Source organism: Bidens hawaiensis, unplaced genomic scaffold, assembly GCF_021521415.1.
Source record: "Bidens hawaiensis isolate Kalapana, Puna unplaced genomic scaffold, B.hawaiensis_p1.1 tig00004003_1, whole genome shotgun sequence".
Classification (NCBI taxonomy): domain Eukaryota; kingdom Viridiplantae; phylum Streptophyta; class Magnoliopsida; order Asterales; family Asteraceae; genus Bidens; species Bidens hawaiensis.
Genome location: NW_027491234.1, coordinates 889,514 through 908,543, shown reverse-complemented (window position 1 = coordinate 908,543; position 19,030 = coordinate 889,514). Strand labels below are relative to the sequence as shown.

Sequence of the window (19,030 nt, the reverse complement as noted above, 5' to 3'; positions counted from 1 at the left end):
ATATAATTTAAAAATATGATTTTTATTACAAGCTATACGAGCGTCAATTATATTAATAAATATTATATTTTTAATAACGACTGAATTCGTGTAGATACTTGACGGGTTTTGTTAAAAAGTACCCGACCCGACCCGACCCGACCCAATCAAGAAATGTGGAACAAAGCATGATGCAGCAGCAAGTCCTACGGCTTGTTTTCCGTACACCCTGCCAGCGAAACTCTCTCCCTCACAAACAATTCATTCATTTGCCAAATTCATCAAAACATCATTTTCATTCCATCACAAATCCATCAACAAAAAAATTCATGAACAAAATATTATTAGCGACAATTAACGCATTGAATTGAAATGGCGGGAAACGATTGGATAAACAGTTACCTGGAAGCCATTCTGGACGTGGGCCCGGGTCTTGACGACAAGAACTCGTCGCTAATGCTGAGAGAAAGAGGCAAGTTTAGCCCCACCAGATACTTCGTCGAAGAGGTTATTACCAAATTCGACGAGACCGATCTTCGTCGTTCTTGGGCCATGGTATGTACGTAAACCTATGATCCATGATATTATTAGTATGATTAAATTATTATATGAATAAACGGTAGGAAGAATTTTAAGACCATGTCTAGTCATAGCTCTCTTGTGGAACGTGTCAGCATGGGGACTTACGTTATGACAAAAAAAAATTTTGTGTAGTGGTACTGTGGACGACAATTATTTTTTTTTTTTAATTTTTTAAATTTAAATGGAAGGTATAAATGTGAAGGAAAAAACATGATTGGTTGGAGTGGGTGGGGGTGTTTCAGAACACCAATTCCCCCTATATCACCCAGGTGGCGATGTGCCAGACGCCATAGGGGCTTTATGCCCTATCAAAACGCCCCACTACATGGGGTCTAGCAGGAAAAGTTGGAATGAGATATTATATATTATTCTAATTTTTAAGATGAACACAATATGTAACATTAGGCCGCTCATACCGATTAATATTGTGAACGAAACATAATGCAAGAAATGTTGTTAGCGTCTTGTTTTACAAGTTTAGAACATTAAATGAAGTAACAAATAAGATAAGAAAAATTGGATTTTAATATTCCAAACGGTGGCTCATTAGCCGATAGTAATCCATACAATCATAGTAGCGTAATCATCATAGACTACACTTGATTTAATTCACTCGATTACACTTCTAAATTTCCTCATTTGGTTTATAATCATCATTGTGAGCGAAAGTGAAAGCTAAGACTGCAATTCATCAAATTGTCAGCATGGATTTTTATCGGCGAATATGTAATGGTTTGGATTATTAAATTCAATATGCCATAAGATAATAGTAGAATTAGGGCATATAGGTTGATTTGAAGCTATCTTTGATAGAAAGAAGCTAAAACTGATAAGCTTTTATTTACCTATCTGCAAGTCTGCAACAAGTTTTTACATATAGAAGAATCATATATTTGACATTGAGAAATTGTTCAAAATATTTGCAGGCCTCGTCTATCCGAGATTCAGAAGAAAGGAACACAAGATTAGAGAATATGAGCTGGAGGATTTGGAACTTGGCGCGCAGGAAGAAAAAGGTTTTCATTTATCCGTCGTTTTATAGCTCAATGTACCTTTAAAATTATTTGCTATTAAAAGGTTGTTATCATTTTGAATATGCAGCAAGGTCATAAAATGAAACAAAAAAGTGTGCTAGCACGGGTCCCAAAACCGTTACTTGCTGACATGCCCGAAGAGTTATCTGAAGGAGAGAGAGGGGGTACAGTGAGTGACATATCACCTAAGGGTGGCGTTAGCATGAAAGGTGGAATGAAAAGGATAAATTCGATGGATGTGTTGAAGAACTTTGCTACTCAACAAAAGGAAAAGAAACTATACATTGTATTAATCAGTCTTCACGGTCTTATTCGTGGTGAAAATATGGAGCTAGGCCGCGATTCTGATACTGGTGGACAGGTAATTAATCATGTTTTGGGTTGGCATACTTTACCTGTTTAAAAATAGGTTGTGATAGGCTTGATCTTTTTAACCGTTTAGTTAAACAAGTCAACATGTTTAGTTAAACGGGCAACTCACTAACCTGTTTCTGACCTGTTTAACCCATTTTTTACAACTTGATTACTACCTGCCAACCACCTGTTTGACGCATTTAGATGAACGGGCTAAACGGGTCATTTTCATGTTACATGATTTTAAGTGTATGCGGGTTAGGGTTGATGTTTTTGGCAGGAATAAAAAGTCGGGTCATCTTCGGTTTGAACAATTCAACCCACCAACTCGTCTTGATTGAAAACTTTTATTAACAAATTTGATATTTCAGGTGAAATATGTAGTAGAACTAGCAAGAGCATTAGGTGCAATGCCTGGGGTTTACAGAGTTGATTTGCTGACCAGGCAAGTATCAGCACCCGGTGTTGACTGGTCATACGGTGAACCAACTGAAATGTTGAACCACCAACTGAAATGTTGAACCCACTTAACGTTGACGACTGCGAAACTGGCGAGAGCAGTGGCGCATACATAATTTGCATTCCTTTCGGTCCAAAAGACAAATATATCCCTAAAGAACTCTTGTGGCCCCACATTCCTGAGTTTGTTGACGGTGCGTTAACCTACATTCTACAAATGTCCAAAGTTTTAAGCGAGCAAATCGGTGACGGGAAGCCCGTATGGCCCGCTTCGATTCACGGGCATTATGCAGATGCAGGAAATGCAGCTGCACTTTTGTCAGGTGCATTAAATGTCCCGATGCTGTTTATGGGTCATTCACTTGGGCGCGATAAACTTGAACAAATATTGAAACAAGGGAGACAATCGAAGGATGATATTAATACGACATATAAAATAATGAGGCGGATTGAGGCCGAGGAGATAACGGTTGATTCATCCGAAGTGATTATTACTAGTACGAGGCAAGAGATTGATGAGCAATGGAATTTGTATGATGCGTTTGATCCCGTTCTCGAGAGGAAATTAAGTGCGAGGAATAGACGGAATGTGAGCTGTTTTGGCAGGTTCTCGCCCCGCCCAAATGTAAGTAACGGGTTGGGTTGACCAGGAACACTTTTTCTTTGACTTTATAATCTTTAGGAAATGCTGTGTTTTGATTATATGAAGAATGATGCTATTACATTTGGGCCTAAATCTTTTTGTTAATGAATGATTTATTGATTATTTTACATTTGGCGTAAAACATTTTGGTTACGCTATTTATTAAATTCTTATAAATTATTTAACATTCTAAATAAAGAATAAGAAAATCCAAAAATTTTGTTTGGTTTGTTTTTTTTGGTTTTATTTGCATGCAAACCCGAAACCTTCTTGTCTAACTCAAGCATGCTAAACTTCAAAATCGTGTTAGGTAATACCTCCGGGAATGGAGTTTAAACATATAGTTCCAAACAGTGGCGGTGCAGATGATGATTTAGAAGGATATCAAGATAATTCAACAACTCCAAACCCGCCCGTTTGGGCTGAGGTTCGTTAGTTTAACAGTCTGAACTCTGAACACATAAAATCCTCACAACATATACATATTCTCACAACAACTTACTGGTTATTTATTTGCAGATAACACGATTCTTCACGAACCCACACAAGCCCATCATCCTGGCGCTGGCAAGACCCGACCCAAAAAAGAATTTGACCACTCTGGTCAAAGCTTTCGGGGAGTGTCGTGCACTGAGGGATCTTGCAAACCTCTTATTAGTAATGGGAAATCGTGATAATATTGATGAAATGTCAGCTACAAACTCAGCAGTTTTGTTATCGATTTTGAAGTTGATTGATAAATATGATATGTATGGTCAAGTTTCTTATCCAAAACATCATAAGCAATCTGAAGTTCCTGAGATATATCGGCTAGCAGCCCGAACGAAGGGTGTGTTTATTAATCCAGCGTTTATTGAGCCGTTTGGTCTCACTTTGATAGAGGTTTGGTTCTTTTCTACCTTATATAGTTATACTTACCGGTCCTGAAAAGTCAGCATTTAACTTTTAAGCATCGAATTGAACATGCGTTGTTATTCTGAATAGGCAGCAGCATATGGTTTACCCATGGTGGCGACTAAAAACGGAGGCCCGGTTGATATTAAGAAGGTGCGTTTTCTGATAAATTGGGCTGGTCAAACAAGTTGGGTAACGGGTCAGGTCGGATTTGCTGACCTGAAATACCTTTTTGTGAAATTTCTCTTATTATAAATAATAAGTTTTCTTTTTAACTAATTTTCATCCTCCTCTTTTGATAAGTATAACTTGATTTGACCTGGTCATACGTGAATGGGTTAAAATTAAGGTTGCCAACCTGAACGCTATAAAAAACATCAACCCTGACTTGCATACACATAAAATTGTGTAACCCGGACATAAAATTTTTACGTGTCAAATGGGTTGGCAGATTATACTCAAGTTATGTAAACGTGTTATTTTGGTTGGTGTGTTGTAAAAAAATGGGTTAAATGGGTCTTAAGCAGGTTAGTGTGTTGACCCATTTAACAGAACGGGTTAGACAGGCCACCCAACCACAAACCATTTAATGAAGCAGGTCAACCTGACCACAGCCCGTTTCTAATACGGGTTAGATATGTTTCTAATACTGAAAATAAAACTGCAACTGCAGGCTCTTGATAATGGGTTACTAATTGACCCGCACAACCAACAGTCAATAGCAGACGCACTTTTGAAGCTCGTAGCCGATAAGCAACTTCGGTCAAAATGTAAACAAAACGGTTTAAAAAACATTCATCTTTTCTCGTGGCCCGAGCATTGCAAAACATATCTAGCCCGACTAGCTTGTTGCAGGCCACGTCATCCACACTGGGAAAGTTGTGCAGTCGGATACGAATATTCAGAATCACAATCACCCGAAGATTCCTTAAGAGACCTTAACGACTTAAAAATCTCACTAGAAGGCGTTATAAACGACCACGGAAGCATTGACTGTTCCCAAAAGTCAGACACAAATTCCCAGTCATTAAAAAGCAAAACCAGTGTCGGGAAAAAGTTCGAAAACTTAACTAAGTTACCAGTAAAGGAAGAAACCGAGCTCCTGGAGTTGCGAAGGAAGAAAAGTGTATTCGTTGTAGCGGTTGACTGTGGTTTGACCAACAACTTTGTTGATATTATAAACATGATTGTTGAAATTGTGAGAGTGGATAAGAAAGGGGAGAATTTAGGATTAATATTGTCAACAGCTTCGTCAATATCCGAGATTCATTCATTTATGAAATCTAGTAAAATAGGCTTCTCAGAATTTGATGCTGTGATTTGTAACAGTGGGGGTGATATATTTTATCCTTCTAATGAAGGAAGCCCGAAAAGTCTTCCGTTTGTTGCGGATTCTGATTACCTTTCGCATATTGATTACCGTTGGGGTGGGGACCACTTGAAGAACACGCTAGTTCATTGGGCTGCTTCGATTAGTGACCGAAAAAAAGATAAAGAACTCGTTGTCGGGTGTGATTCTGCTTCACAACATTGTTTTTCGTTCAAAATCAAGAACTTGGAATCTGTAAGTTAGAGTCAAACTTACCTTAGTCAAACTCCAATCTTGTTAATATGTTTTGTTTTGTCTAGATACCGCCTGTTAAGGATCTTCGTGAGTTTTTAAGAAAACAAGCGCTTAGATGCCGGAGTGTATATTGTCAAAATGGTACAAAGTTGAATGTGATACCGGTGGCTGCTTCTCGAGCTCAGGCTCTAAGGTATGCAAAAAATAACCAACTAACTTAGTCAACAAAGTCAACAGTAGCTAAAGATGCTATTTTTTAGGTACTTGTATGTTAGATGGGGTATGAGTTTGGTGAATACTGTGGTTATTATGGGAGATTATGGGGACACTGATTACGAAAGCTTATGTGGCGGGATACATAAAACGGTGGTGATAAATGGAGTTTGTAATGAGGCGCGTAAGCTTCATAGCAACAGAAGCTATCCTCTAGATCATGTGATTACGTTTGACACTCCAAATGTTGTTCAAGTTGACGAGTGCAAGAAGGATCAAGTAATCAAAGCAATGGCAAAATTACAAGTCTGAAAGGTTTAGTTGGTGATTCATGTTTGATCGATCGGTATCCACTGTTTTCGTGCTTGGTTCACTGTTTAGAACCTAGAAGAACATGCAACCGTTAAGACTAGTTTTGTAACAAGAGAATCAACTGTTTATGTCAGGTTTTCAAAGGGAAACTAAAGACATGTGGTATATGCAAAGACAAATGTTGTAAAAGCTTCTTATTCTTTGGCCAATAATACAATATTCATTAGATTTGTGCCTAAATGGTTGCTAACTTCTTTGACGATTTCTCGAGTTCTTGGTCTATAAAAATGTATCCTGGCATGGGTCGATTATTGGCGACCTGTTGTTTCGGTTTTTACATATTTGAAAACCATGTAACTTATTATTTACAGATTTTTGTTTTCAATTTGTAACTAAATTGAATTCAAAATTCACTTTTGGCTCAGGTTTGAAAAAGAGTTTCTTTTATATGGTTTTCAATTTGCAACTAAACTGAATTCAAAATTCACTTTTGGTTATGAGGTAGACTTAAGTCTGAATGGTTAAGAGTAGTCCCTAGTAACTAAAATTGATAAAAACAAAAAGAATAAATGTTGAGGTTACATTCACTCCAGATCACTATGTTGGGACCTCAATGAGCGGAGGGTTGATCAGATTTGGGAAGCAATAGACGTTTAGCTCATGCTAATGTTTACTTGAGCGAAGGGTTGATCAGATATGAGGTTATATTTTCTCCAGATCACTACGTTGGGTCTTAAATAAATTTTTTTTGGATTAAAGGTAGTGACGACATGATAATGTTTTTGAGTGTTTTTAGAATTTCTTATTGGGTGAGTTTTTTGTGTTTTTAAAGAATGACGTTTTTATGACATGATCACATCCTGCTAGATATGTTTTTTTGGTGTTTTTGGGGTGCTTATTGTGGGTGCTCTAACACTTAATAAGCTTAACCATAATATAGCATATCTATTGATAATTAACTTGAAGATAAACTTTCACACATTATATTGTGTAGGGCCGATATTATACATTATTTTTAGGATTGTATATGTCGTTTTAGTTTGCTTTTAGTCGGTGTAGTACGTACTCGGTACGTTTATTTTGTATTTATTGGAGAAATGGGGACCCTATAAAAGGGACACTTTACCATTTCTCAAAACCCTTAACAATTTTCACAATTCAAGAAAGAAAACCTTTGGAAATAAATTTCACTTTCCACCTTCCTCTCACCTCCTCTCTTTTAGAATAACAAAACTAAGATCCGAGATCCGAGTGTCGTTGGTGATTTCCGCTAACCAACAACACGGATTGATCCGAGTCAAGTCTTGAGATCCATCTAGAGGAACTACAATTGGTATCAGAGTGGGTCGAATCTTATGATTCAATTTTGTTCTTGATATTTGGGTTCTATTTCCGCTATTACCCGAACCGAGACGTTAATTCCGTTGAAGTTTTCGAAATAAAGTTCGGTGTTTGGAAATAGAGTTTGAAGATTTCGGGAAATAAAGATGCTTGAAGTTCGTCACGTGCTCATAGATATCCAGATTCAGTGCTGATTTGAGGGTGACGGTCACCACCTTCGGTGGCGGCGGCGTGACATCCGATTGTCTGTAGTGGGTAGGTTGTAAGAAGTGGTTTGAGAGAAGAGAGACAACAAAGGGTGGCGGCTGTGGTGGCCGGAAAATATGGCGGCGGTTGTGGCCTGAAAATACAACGGCGGTGGCGTTTTGACCGGTGTTATCGGGTCTATGTACACCGGATCTATTTTTCCGGAAACTAGAAGGCCTCTCCATTGATGCTTCATTTTTCCGGCGAGGGGATCAATTTTCCAGCCAGAGGGGTGGTCAGATCTGTCACGAAACACTGATGACGAAGATTTCTAGTGGCTGAGAGTTTCCGGTTATCCAGCTAAATGGTTTCTGGCAGCTCCGGATTTTCGGCAGCCAGTAACCCGTGGTGGCTGTGACTTCATTGTAAGGTTCCATCTTATGTTTTCTTTTTGTGCCCTAAATTTTAAAAGAACTGGGCTTGGGCTGCTATGGACTTGGGCTGCCAGAAACACTTGGGCTAGTGCATGTATGAGCTGATATAACATATTCGTAAATGACTAGCAAGTAAGATATGTTTTGGGTTGTTGACTTATTTATTTGGGCTGATTATGCGGAATGGTTTTTTGGGCTGAAAATAGTTAATTTTTCGTGTTGACCAAACTGAAGAAAGTCAAATTTGTTCGGGTTTCGTCTTGTTTAATCGTGTTCAAAGCTCGTTATTTCTAAGGCATTCGAGAAGTTGGATCCGAAAGGTGAACTTCGAACGAAATAATAAGTTTTGTTCATTTGATCATTGAATCCGGTAATTCGAGATTGATTTGTGGATATTCGAGCTCATCTCATGCCTATATACAACTTAAGATCCGAGAGAGCGGACAAAGAAGCGAGAACTACTTCATGAATGAATTGGGTGGATCATACCTTGAGGGGGTGATTGAAGAAGCTTCGGTTATCTGGATGGTTTGCAAAAATGCGAGACACGGTTCGACAAAGTTTTGAGATCACAAGTCAAGGGGGTGATTGTAAGGCCAACCTAAGTGACTCGCGATATCAAATGACGAAACCCGTTATATATTTATGGTTAAGATAATATTTAATGTCGGCGAGCAAAACCGGACACGAAACGAGAGCTTCGAGATGCGTGTTTAGCTTCAACGGAGGAGATCTTCTAGAATGTTTAGTTTTAGTTATAAATAGGACTTGATGTTTCTATTTAAGTGTGTGTTTCAATGGTGTAAATCACCCACCCAAGGGGAGCTCACCTTGGGTGGGGTTGGTTCGTTTATCATATTATTAATCTTTCAACCGATAACGAGATCGTTCCTATACTTTATATTATCTTTATATTATGTTCGGTCGTTTGATTTACCGCACCCGTCTCGAGCAAAATCATCAAGAACAAAGCCATTCGTTGTCGGATCCGGTTTCGGGACCTACAATGGGTATCAGAGCGGGTTAAATCTTATGATTCAACTTTGTTCTTGATATTTGGGTTCTGTTTCCGCTATTACCCGAACCAAGACGTTATTCTGTTGAAGTTTTGGAAATAAAGCTAGAAGTTTGAAAATAAAGTTTGAAGATCTGAGAAAATAAAAGTGCTTGAAGTTCGTCTCGGGTTTGTAGATCCAGATTCTGTGCCGGTTAGAGGTTCGTTTGAAGATTTTTATGAAGTATTTCAAGAAGATTTGAAGATCTGGGCTAGTTTTATTTTAGATCTGGAGACGTTTTTCTTGGCTGTTCTTCATATACACAGTTGAGTGTGTAAGTGAGTAGCTATTGTAATCCAAATCTGTTGATATCTTTCATCCATGGCGGCTTGGGTTTATAAAACCGTGGTGGTTCCGGCAAGGCTAGTCTATAAACACAAAATGACCGTTGGTTCATGGTAGCTGGTGACAATTTGTTCACCGGAATAAAATTATGGACAGAAAGAATGTATGCTCGATGAAGTTTTGTATCATGTTATGTTCAGAGACGATAATGAGGTCTGGAGGATTGATGGTAAGAGAACGGTTTTCCGGCAAAGAGTGACCGGTGACTGTTGAGAAGATAGCAATGGTTGAGGTGCTGGAAAGAGGGTCAGCTAAGAAAAAAAAATGATGGGTGGTCGTGGACATATGATGAAGATGATGTACGGCCGGTGACCTTAGGAGAGTATGACTTGACGAGAGCAACTATGGTTAGGTCACAACAGTAAACATCTTCATCATGGTGGTGGCTGGAATTCAAGTTTCCCTAATCTGCTGAATTGGTAATTGATGTGGGTTTTCGGGTCAAACTTTTCGGATTTTGATCTTAGTTTTTGTTGTATTTGAGGTTGATTTCGTGTTACTCACCTCTTTTAGAGTCCCTTACACCTTGGAAACACACGAGAATCACCAAATCTGAGTTTTTAGTGTTTTAAGTTTTAGTGTCCGAGCTCAGATTCGGCTTAAAAACTCAGATGTAGGCCGATTTATTGATTTTTAGACTAAATTCTTTTTGACTTTTTGGAAGTTTAGGTGTTATATTCTCAAAAAAAAAAAAAATTCGCATAAGGTACTGTAGCTGTCGCTTCCGAGATACTGTAGCAATCGCCGGGGGTATTGTAGCAATCGCATCGCCGAGGTACTGTAGCAATCGGTTCGCACGGGTACTATAGCAAATTGTTTCTCTTCGCACGGGGGTACTGTAGCAATCGTTTCGCTTCGCACGGGTACTGTAGCAATCGCATCGCCGAGGTACTGTAGCAATTGCTTCGCACGGGTACTGTAGCAAATCGTTTCGCTTCGCACGGGGTACTATAGTAATCGTTTCGCTTCACACGGGTACTGTAGCAATCGCTTCGCATGGGTACTGTAGCAACTCATGCGAAACACTGTAGCGACTCAGCACTGTAGCAACTTGGTACTGTAGCAAAAAAAAAAAACTTAAATTTTTTTCTCTTTCAAAAAAAAGAAAAAAAAATCTAACCGAGTTAAAAAAAATAAAAAAAATGTCTTACGAACCTGAGCTTGAAGAAAATCTGGATATGGGTGAAAGCCGAAAGAAAATATTAAAAGGAGAATTCGATATGTTTACACATATTAAAGGAGAATCGGTTGCCTCTCTCATCAACAGATTTGAGTCACTCGTCTCCAAAATGAGTAGTGTCGGTATCATCAATAGTTTGTATGAGATCAATATGAAGCTATTGAATTCATTGCCTTACTCATGATGCGTCAATGTTGTTACCATAAAGAGAACCACAAACCTGTATACCATAACACTCTCAGAGTTGGCTTCTACCATCAAGTCTTTTGAAATAATGGAAGATAAGTTCCAAACAAACAATCAGTCCAAAGAAAATAAAGTTGAGACACGTAATAAAGTTGGGACAAGTGCTGCAGGTGAAAGCAGTCATGCATGTCCTATCATTCCCGACACATCACCAGCTGATGAGGTAATTCAAGTAAAAGTAAAGTTTTTGAAAATGAAAAGACAAGTACTTCGTGTAAATATGTTCCACCAAATAAACGATCATTTTCTCAAACAACCAATCAATTTAGAAATCCTCAGCCATACAACTTCTGTGACAACAACTACTATGGTCATTATCAACAAAATTTTGTTGATCCATATTACATAAATGTATTTTATAATCATGTTCATTTCCAAGGATCACCTTTCCCACCACACCAACCACATTATAGTTCAGATGAGTTCTTTGGCACTCCCGGGAGAAAGTGTTGTTTTGTGTGTGGTCACTCTTCTCACCTTTCAAGACATTGCAAGCACTGGTTCAAGCAACAACTTAATATTCAAAGGCGGCTTAGTCAGTCCCCAAAAGAAGCTTTTAGTAGCCCTGATTCAAGGACTGATCAAGCTGATAGTGAACCCAGTGAAATGGATGTGAGATCCAAAGTAAATAAAGTAAAACACAAAAAGAAACCCTTTTGGAAATCCAAAAAAGATAAAATCAAAAAAGGATCCTAAGACTGTAAAGTCTGAAGATTCACCAAAAACAGTTTCAAAATCAAGAAAAGAAAAGTCCAAAATTGCCAAAACCAAGGAACAAGTTTTTGCTTGGATTCCTAAGGACTGCTTTTCATCAAGTGAGGCTCCAACAAAAAATAAATGGTTTTCAGGAAATAAAATCAAGTTTGGTCGGTTTACGGTTGACCTTCCCGGGACAAAAGTATCCCGGGAACCCATGTCCATTTGAACGCTTAGTGCATGCAGGGTCAATCAAGGAGAACTATCAATAGTATTGTCCAAACGCTTAGTGCATGAAGGGAAGCCTTGTCCAAATGGTTCAAAAACAACTTTTTGAGCGTTTCTCAAACTAACCTCGTCCAACTGCATCTCTCAAGTGATGGATCTAGCATCAGCTGTTGGTTCTCGGTTTGAATCTCTTCAACTTTTTTATATAATGTGATAATGCATGCTTAAGATAGTCCATCTGACAACAACTTTGCTGACCTTTTCACTAAAACCATCGATCATGCTCGATTTGAATTTTGGGTCGAATAGATCGGCATGATCGATTTTGATTAAAACAACCTATCTATCTTTTTGTATATAAAATTGTAAATATTTTTCAAATATGTCACAATTTTAAAGGGAGAAAATGAGTTAAGTTTAACTCACCAAAAAGATTTTCAATTCATCTTAAGAAAAGCAAAACCAAATCATTTTACCAAAAAGATTTTATATTACTTTTAAGAAAATCTAAAAGGAATTGTCCTGTTTAGAGGGAGCTCATGCTTAGAGGGAGTCGGATAATTAAAATTTTCAAAATTTGAGAAATTGATCCGACCATTGGAAAATGATAGTACATTGATATGCAATGATCCTGGTGCATGAAAAGAGTAGATCAAAAGTCTACAAAATCACTCACAGATGTGTAGATAGGCTTGACAAACAAGTAAGTGTCAGGTGATATAAACCTAAATTCCTGCCGGTACTAGTGGATATACGATTATGAAGCGGTTGCATAATTCCGTGATGTCATATTCATGAAGGCAGAAATGTAATTATACATATCATACCCAAGTCTCTCTTTACCTGATCACAGTTGTCTTATAAAATAAGTGTCGATTTTTAATTTCTATTGAGTCAAGTCAAGTAAAGTGTCAAGAAAAGAAAAGAAAAGAAAAACAAAAAGAGTTAGAAAAGAAAATGAAAAATCAAGAAAGTAAAAAAAAAAGTCAATCTTAGGGATTTTAATTCTGCTTTATTTCTTAATTTATTTTGATTCAAGCCTTGGACTTTCTCTGTTTGTAGTAATACAAGATCTGAATTTTAAGTCCTGAATCTTCTGTTTTATTTTCATCTTTCTAGATCGAGTCAAGTGTACAAAAATAAAGTGTCAAGTGTGTTAATAAGTGTACTGTGATCAAATAAGAAAGGTTTAAGTCAAGTTAAGGTGATATGTTAACACAAAGTAAGCCCGAGATATGATGGAATAAGTAACATGTCTGATTAAGTGGGGACCACATAAGCACCGTGCCTAATTGTACTTTAAACGTATCACTTTGACATCAAAACACTTGTCAAGTTAAACAAACGGACAATATCTACAGCCGGTGATGAAATTGTGACATAATAATATCAAAATGGAAACGCGATCTAGGGCTTTGCAAATCAATATGATTCCATGTTTTGATCTTTCTCACAAAAATGTTAAAATCATTAGAAAATTTTGTAAATATTATTGATATATAATATTAATTTCATCTTACTCCTATCTTTTATTGTTTATTTTGATTTTGTTTAATTTTAGTTTCAACTTCAAAATGCTATCTATATATTTTTGTTATTTTTAAAATATATGAAAATGCCAAAAAGATTTTAAGTTTTTATTATGTTTGTATATATTTTGTTAAACTTTGTTTCATTCAAAATCATGTGTTTTGTTGTCAAGGTCGTTCATGCAAAGTTCGTTGGAAATCTGGGACTTAAACAAATCATTTACAAGTTGAGGGACTGAAATTGGGAGGGTCTATGAACGATTTCTTCTTGACCCTCGAGAAGGTCTGTGAACGAATCTTATCGTTCTAAGTTTTGTGCGGCTATACATGGACAGATAGATCAAGATCAAATCTGCTTGGAGTTGCAAATGCTGAAGCGAAAAGAAAATGAGAACGTGAAAGTTGGTAGCTGAAGCTAAAAATGAACTGATTGCATCCGAAGACAAGGAATGAAACCAGTCGGCTCAAGAAAGTCAACAAAAGAAAACTAGATGTCGAGCCTCCCGCATCTGATGTTTCTAAAATTTGCTGTTGCCGATTCTTCCCAGAAAATAAGATTCAAGTCTACAAGACCGGAAAATAAAGATTTGTCCAAAATCTAATCTGGTTCAAGATCCTGGATCAAGACAAGTACTAAGTTTCAAGAAATAAAGACGACGCAAAGAACTTGACGAAGATTCCTTGACATACTCAATCCTAGAGGGAGATTGTAGGGCCAATATTATATATTGTTTTTAGGATTGTATATGTCGTTTTAGTTTGCTTTTAATCGGTGTAGTACGTACTCGGTACGTTTATTTTTTATGTATTGGAAAAATGGGGACCCTATAAAAGGGACACTTTACCATTTCTCCAAACCCTTAACAACTTTCACAATTCAAGAAAGAAAACCTTTGGAAATAAATTTCTCTCTCCACCTTCCTCTCAGCTCCTCTCTTTTAGAATAACAAAACTAAGATCCGAGTGTCATTGGTGATTTCCGCTAACCAACAATACGGATTGATCCGAGTCAAGTCTTGAGATCCATCTAGAGGACCTACATATTGACACTAGTCACAGTACATTATATTCTCTCATGAATTCTGACTTACATTGGGTGTGTCATGAGGCTGCTCTTCTTTTAATGTGCCTAAAGTTAATAGTAGGCGAATTAAAGCATCAAGACCTTAACTATCAAGGGAATTATGGTAAACACAATTCGAAAAATCCTTTTTGCCATTATAGGTTGGCAGGGTAGTATAGGCTCTTGATCTTTTAAGAGTAAAAATTAGGGTTTAAAATTTGACATAAGAGTACATTTCTTTAAGAGTAGTTTAGAAGTAAAAATAGATGTATGTGTAGCTTAAAAAACAATTCTTTTATTGTAACAGTAATTACGTGTTACGTACATGAACACTACTAATAAAAAGTTACACAAAACATCCAAAATTCAAATTATATATATGAGATATATAATGAACGTTGGTGTCGCAATGACCATATTGGTCAATTTAGCGGCATGAAGTTGGTTATTATTTTATTATTTTTTTAGCAAAATGAGTTTTTTTAGATGTTTTTTTTAATTTAACAACGTAACATATTTTGACCGAATTTGTGTTGACTCACCGCTCTAACGCTTGAGTTTTAGTACCAACATCCGAGTTTTACCAACAACGCTTGGGTTATCAACACCCGGATTTCAAGGTTTGAATTTTACCAACACCCTGGTTTTACTGACCGAACAAGCATCGTTTTATATATTTTAACTTTTTAATATGTAAGCTATATGAGTGTCGCTACTTTTTTTTAAACATGTTTATTTGATGAATTTATTTTTTATGTTTAGTTCTGTTACCATAGCGAACGCAACCAACATCGATTGAATTCGCTGTGGAAATTTAGTAATACAATTATTGTATAATAGCTATTGTTAATAATTATTATTACTAAATGTAATTATATGAATGGGAAATCAATAAGTTGCAAGAGTTAATTGAATTATTAAAATCTCATAAGTATTGCTTTCAAATTCAATTTAACTCTTAGAGTTAATGGTGTATTAACTCAAGGCTTTTGGTTGGGACATGGATCATGTATAAATACTACCATAGGCCTTAGGTAATTTTGATTTTTGGTAGAGAGAAAAATTGTTCATGCAATCTCACACACAACCAAAAGTATTTCCCGACTTTTCGATCTTACGCACTCTTGTTTCAGGTATAGTTCAGATGCTAGGCTAATCCCGGCAGTACAATCTGCTTAGGCTGTTGTACCTTGGGAAACAGACGGGTTCACCTGAGTGGCCCAAAAATCTGTTTTAAGGGAAACGTATTTTCCACGTGCCTCAGTCACCTTATTGCTCTTTTGCTATTTCTTTCTAATCTTTTTGTAATCTAGTTTTTGTATTGTAATTTTCTTTCGTGTACTTGTATTGTAATATGGATTATTGTTAATAAAATTTTCCCTTTTAGTTTATTTTTATGAACGGCTTCTTACAAGCTTAAAACATATTTTAAAACAACCGTTCATTGTTTAAAAAAAAAAAATCTCCGGATGAACTTTTGACTTTTGTAATTCCCACTTAAAATTTTATTTTTGGCAAACAGCAAGCAATCAACTTTTTATTATTATTATTATTATTATTATTATTATGAGGTTATTTTTTTTCTTTATGTTATAATATATATATATTGGTTTTGTGTAAAACTAATTTGTCTTGTCTCTTATTTCAGAAATGGCGAGTACTGTTGCATCCTCCACTACCGTATCTATGGGATCCACTACTATTGGATCAACTTTTTCCACTATGGGACCATTGGTTGGTACCCACGCAGCCCAAACTGTTGCTAACCACGATGAAAAACAAGGAAAATTTTCTGTTGTGAACTTCAAAAGTTGGCAACCAAAGATGATGCTTTACTTAACCACTTTGAACCTTGTGAGGTTTTTGACGGAGTCCCCCCCTCAACTAGAGGAGGGTGCGGACATTCAAGCCGTGAGTGTTATTGATGCTTGGAAGCACTCCGAGTATCTTTGCCGCAACTATGTGTTGAATGGCCTTGTTGATGAATTGTACAATGTGTATTGCAAAATACCAACCGCCAAAGAATTATGGGAAACTTTGGAATGTAAGTACAAAACTGAAGATGTGGGTACAAAGAAATATGCGGTGGCCCGGTTTTTGGACTTTAAGATGATTGATTCTAAAACCCTTACGAGTCATGTTCAAGACTTGCAAATCTTAATTAGCGATATGGTTTATGAAGGAATGACTTTTAGTGAGACATTTCAAGTGGTTGCCATGATTGAAAAATTGCCTCCTAGTTGGGTAGATTTTAAAAATTATCTTAAACACAAGCGAAAAGAGATGACCGTTGAGGACTTAGTTGTTCGTCTTCGAATTGAGGAGGCCAATAGGGTGGCACTAAAGGGAACTCAAGTGAAAGTTTCTGCAAAGGCAAACATGGTTGAACATGGTCAATCGTCAAGGGGGTACAAAGGCAACAAGAACCACAAACCGTATGGCAAAGGCAAGAGTAAGTATGATCTTGGGCCTAGAAAGGGTGGTGTGAAGAAAAAGTTTTCGGTTTTCAAGGGAAAGTGTTATAATTGTGGAGAATTTGGTCACCGTGTTGATCGATGAAACAAACCCAAAATGAGAGGGCAAACATGGTTGATGAAGATGAGAAACTTATAGCTATGATCACTGATCTTACTGCTATGATGGATGAGGTAAACTTAGTGTCAAACCACCCTAAGGGATGGTGGATCAACACCGGAGCTACTCGTCATGTGTGCCCGGACAAGAACCTCTTTAGCAAGTTTAAGGAGGTGGTGTAGGTTCCCTGGACGGATCACACGAGATATCTTGGTCTACTCAGGTGCGGAATCCCTGCGTAGATCGTTACGAGCGTAGAAAGCAAACCAAACAAACACACACGAACAAAACGAAACACGTTATATATTAATAACTGAACTCACGTGATATGAATCACTGATACAGACTCTCGTCCTCACGTTACAATGAACTCGATTAACCAAAACGACTAACTTATTACCCAACCCAAAACAAGCCGTAACCTATATATAAATACACGACAACTTCGCCTGATATGTTCAGGCGAAGTTTTCCATAACTTTGCTTGTTCAACAAGTTCGCCTAGGCGAACTTGTTAACAACTTCGCTTAAACAAAAACATAAATAACATTACTGACTCGATTACAGACACTAGACTATGAACTACTGACATTTATGCACCAACAGACTCCCCCTTGGCAGTAGCTTCATATCTTGATCTTTAAGCACTTGTCTTGCAATCTTCACGCATGCACTCCTTCTCTAACACATACCGTGACTACTCGCTGATAGTTCCTCGCTTCGTCTTTCCAAGCATGGATATAGAATATCTTCTTTTCATTCAACACTTGCAGATCAGCTTTCGATAAGTTAACAAGATGCATCGGATCATACACCCTCAGCACTTCTTGTTCGTCTTCGTCTTCCATCACGGCTTCAGCAGTCTGGCAATCAACATACCACCATTTAAGATTCTTCAACACATCTTGAGGCATAATCTTCATTGGAACCTCCTTAATGCATCGAATCGGTTTGTACTTCATTACCATCCATGGCTTGCCATCTGCTCTCATTCCCCTTTCTTTATCTTCCACTAGCTTTCCCTTCTGTGGCTTTAATAACTCAAACTTCTTCTCTTTTATGCTTTCTTTCCACACGATCTTCCCAATAACCCTTGCCATGTTGTCGTCGCTTCTATTGATCAGCCCCAATCTAGCCAAATCCTTCACCTCACATTCAGGCAATGTATTGAGTGATCTCAACGTTCTTTTAAAATATTGAATCCCATCAAAACGTTTCACCACAAACAACTTTAATTGTTCATCATATAGCCAACAATTCCTTTCTTCGACTCAGCATAGCCTTTGATATTATAACTCTTCTTGAACATGGTTGGAACAGCAGGCTTCTTAGTTTTAATAAACCAATGAGCACAGCCTTCCTTCCACCTAGGCTGCTCCTCCCACTCAGTCTCATCATTTTCCATCTCAGTACCCATATCGGCTTTCTCAACATCTGGGATCTCATGTTCAACATTTTCTTCAATTATTTCACCTTCTTCAATCTCATCTTCAATCACAATCTGTGCTCCAATCTTCTCAATCTCCTCAATAGGCAGCACATCATCATCAAACATCACATCATCCTCTAGCATATCATCATCCAATTCTTTCAACGCATCGATCACATCATCATCATCATCAACCATCACCACCTCATCACCACCAACTGCACCTGCAGACTCCCCCTGAGCTGCGGAAGTCCCAAGAGCTTGAGTAGTTCTTGGCAACTCACCACATGCATCTTTCAATGCATTGGGATCATCGTCTTTGTCATTCCTCTTCTTTGTCCTTAACTCGTCGCCTCTACAGCCTGTCTCCCCCTGAGATGCCAAGAACTCCTTCATAGCATCTATAATTCTCCCATGTTCAATCAGGAGGGACGACTGTAGTTGATTCTCTGCTACAAGGCGCTGAATAGCCTGGGTCTGGATAAAGTTTATCCTCGATTGCTCTGCCACGACCCGTTCAAGTGCAGCTATTCTCTCCGAGTCTGAGAGGGTTGCATCGAAATCAAACCTCATGTTAGATGTATCTTGAGTATACTCAGCAGGGATCTTGAATGTAACCGGGACATCAGAAGCAGTTGTGGACGTAACCGCAGGTGGTATCGTGACCGACAACCCTGCAGTTGCAACAAC

At 37.6% G+C, this 19,030-nt stretch overlaps 1 pseudogene; it reads left to right on the top strand.

Moving 5' to 3' along the window:
* The first annotated feature begins 351 nt into the window (after positions 1-351).
* LOC143624957 (putative sucrose-phosphate synthase 1) lies at positions 352-6,034 on the top strand (annotated as a pseudogene).
* Positions 6,035-19,030: the final 12,996 nt, after the last annotated feature.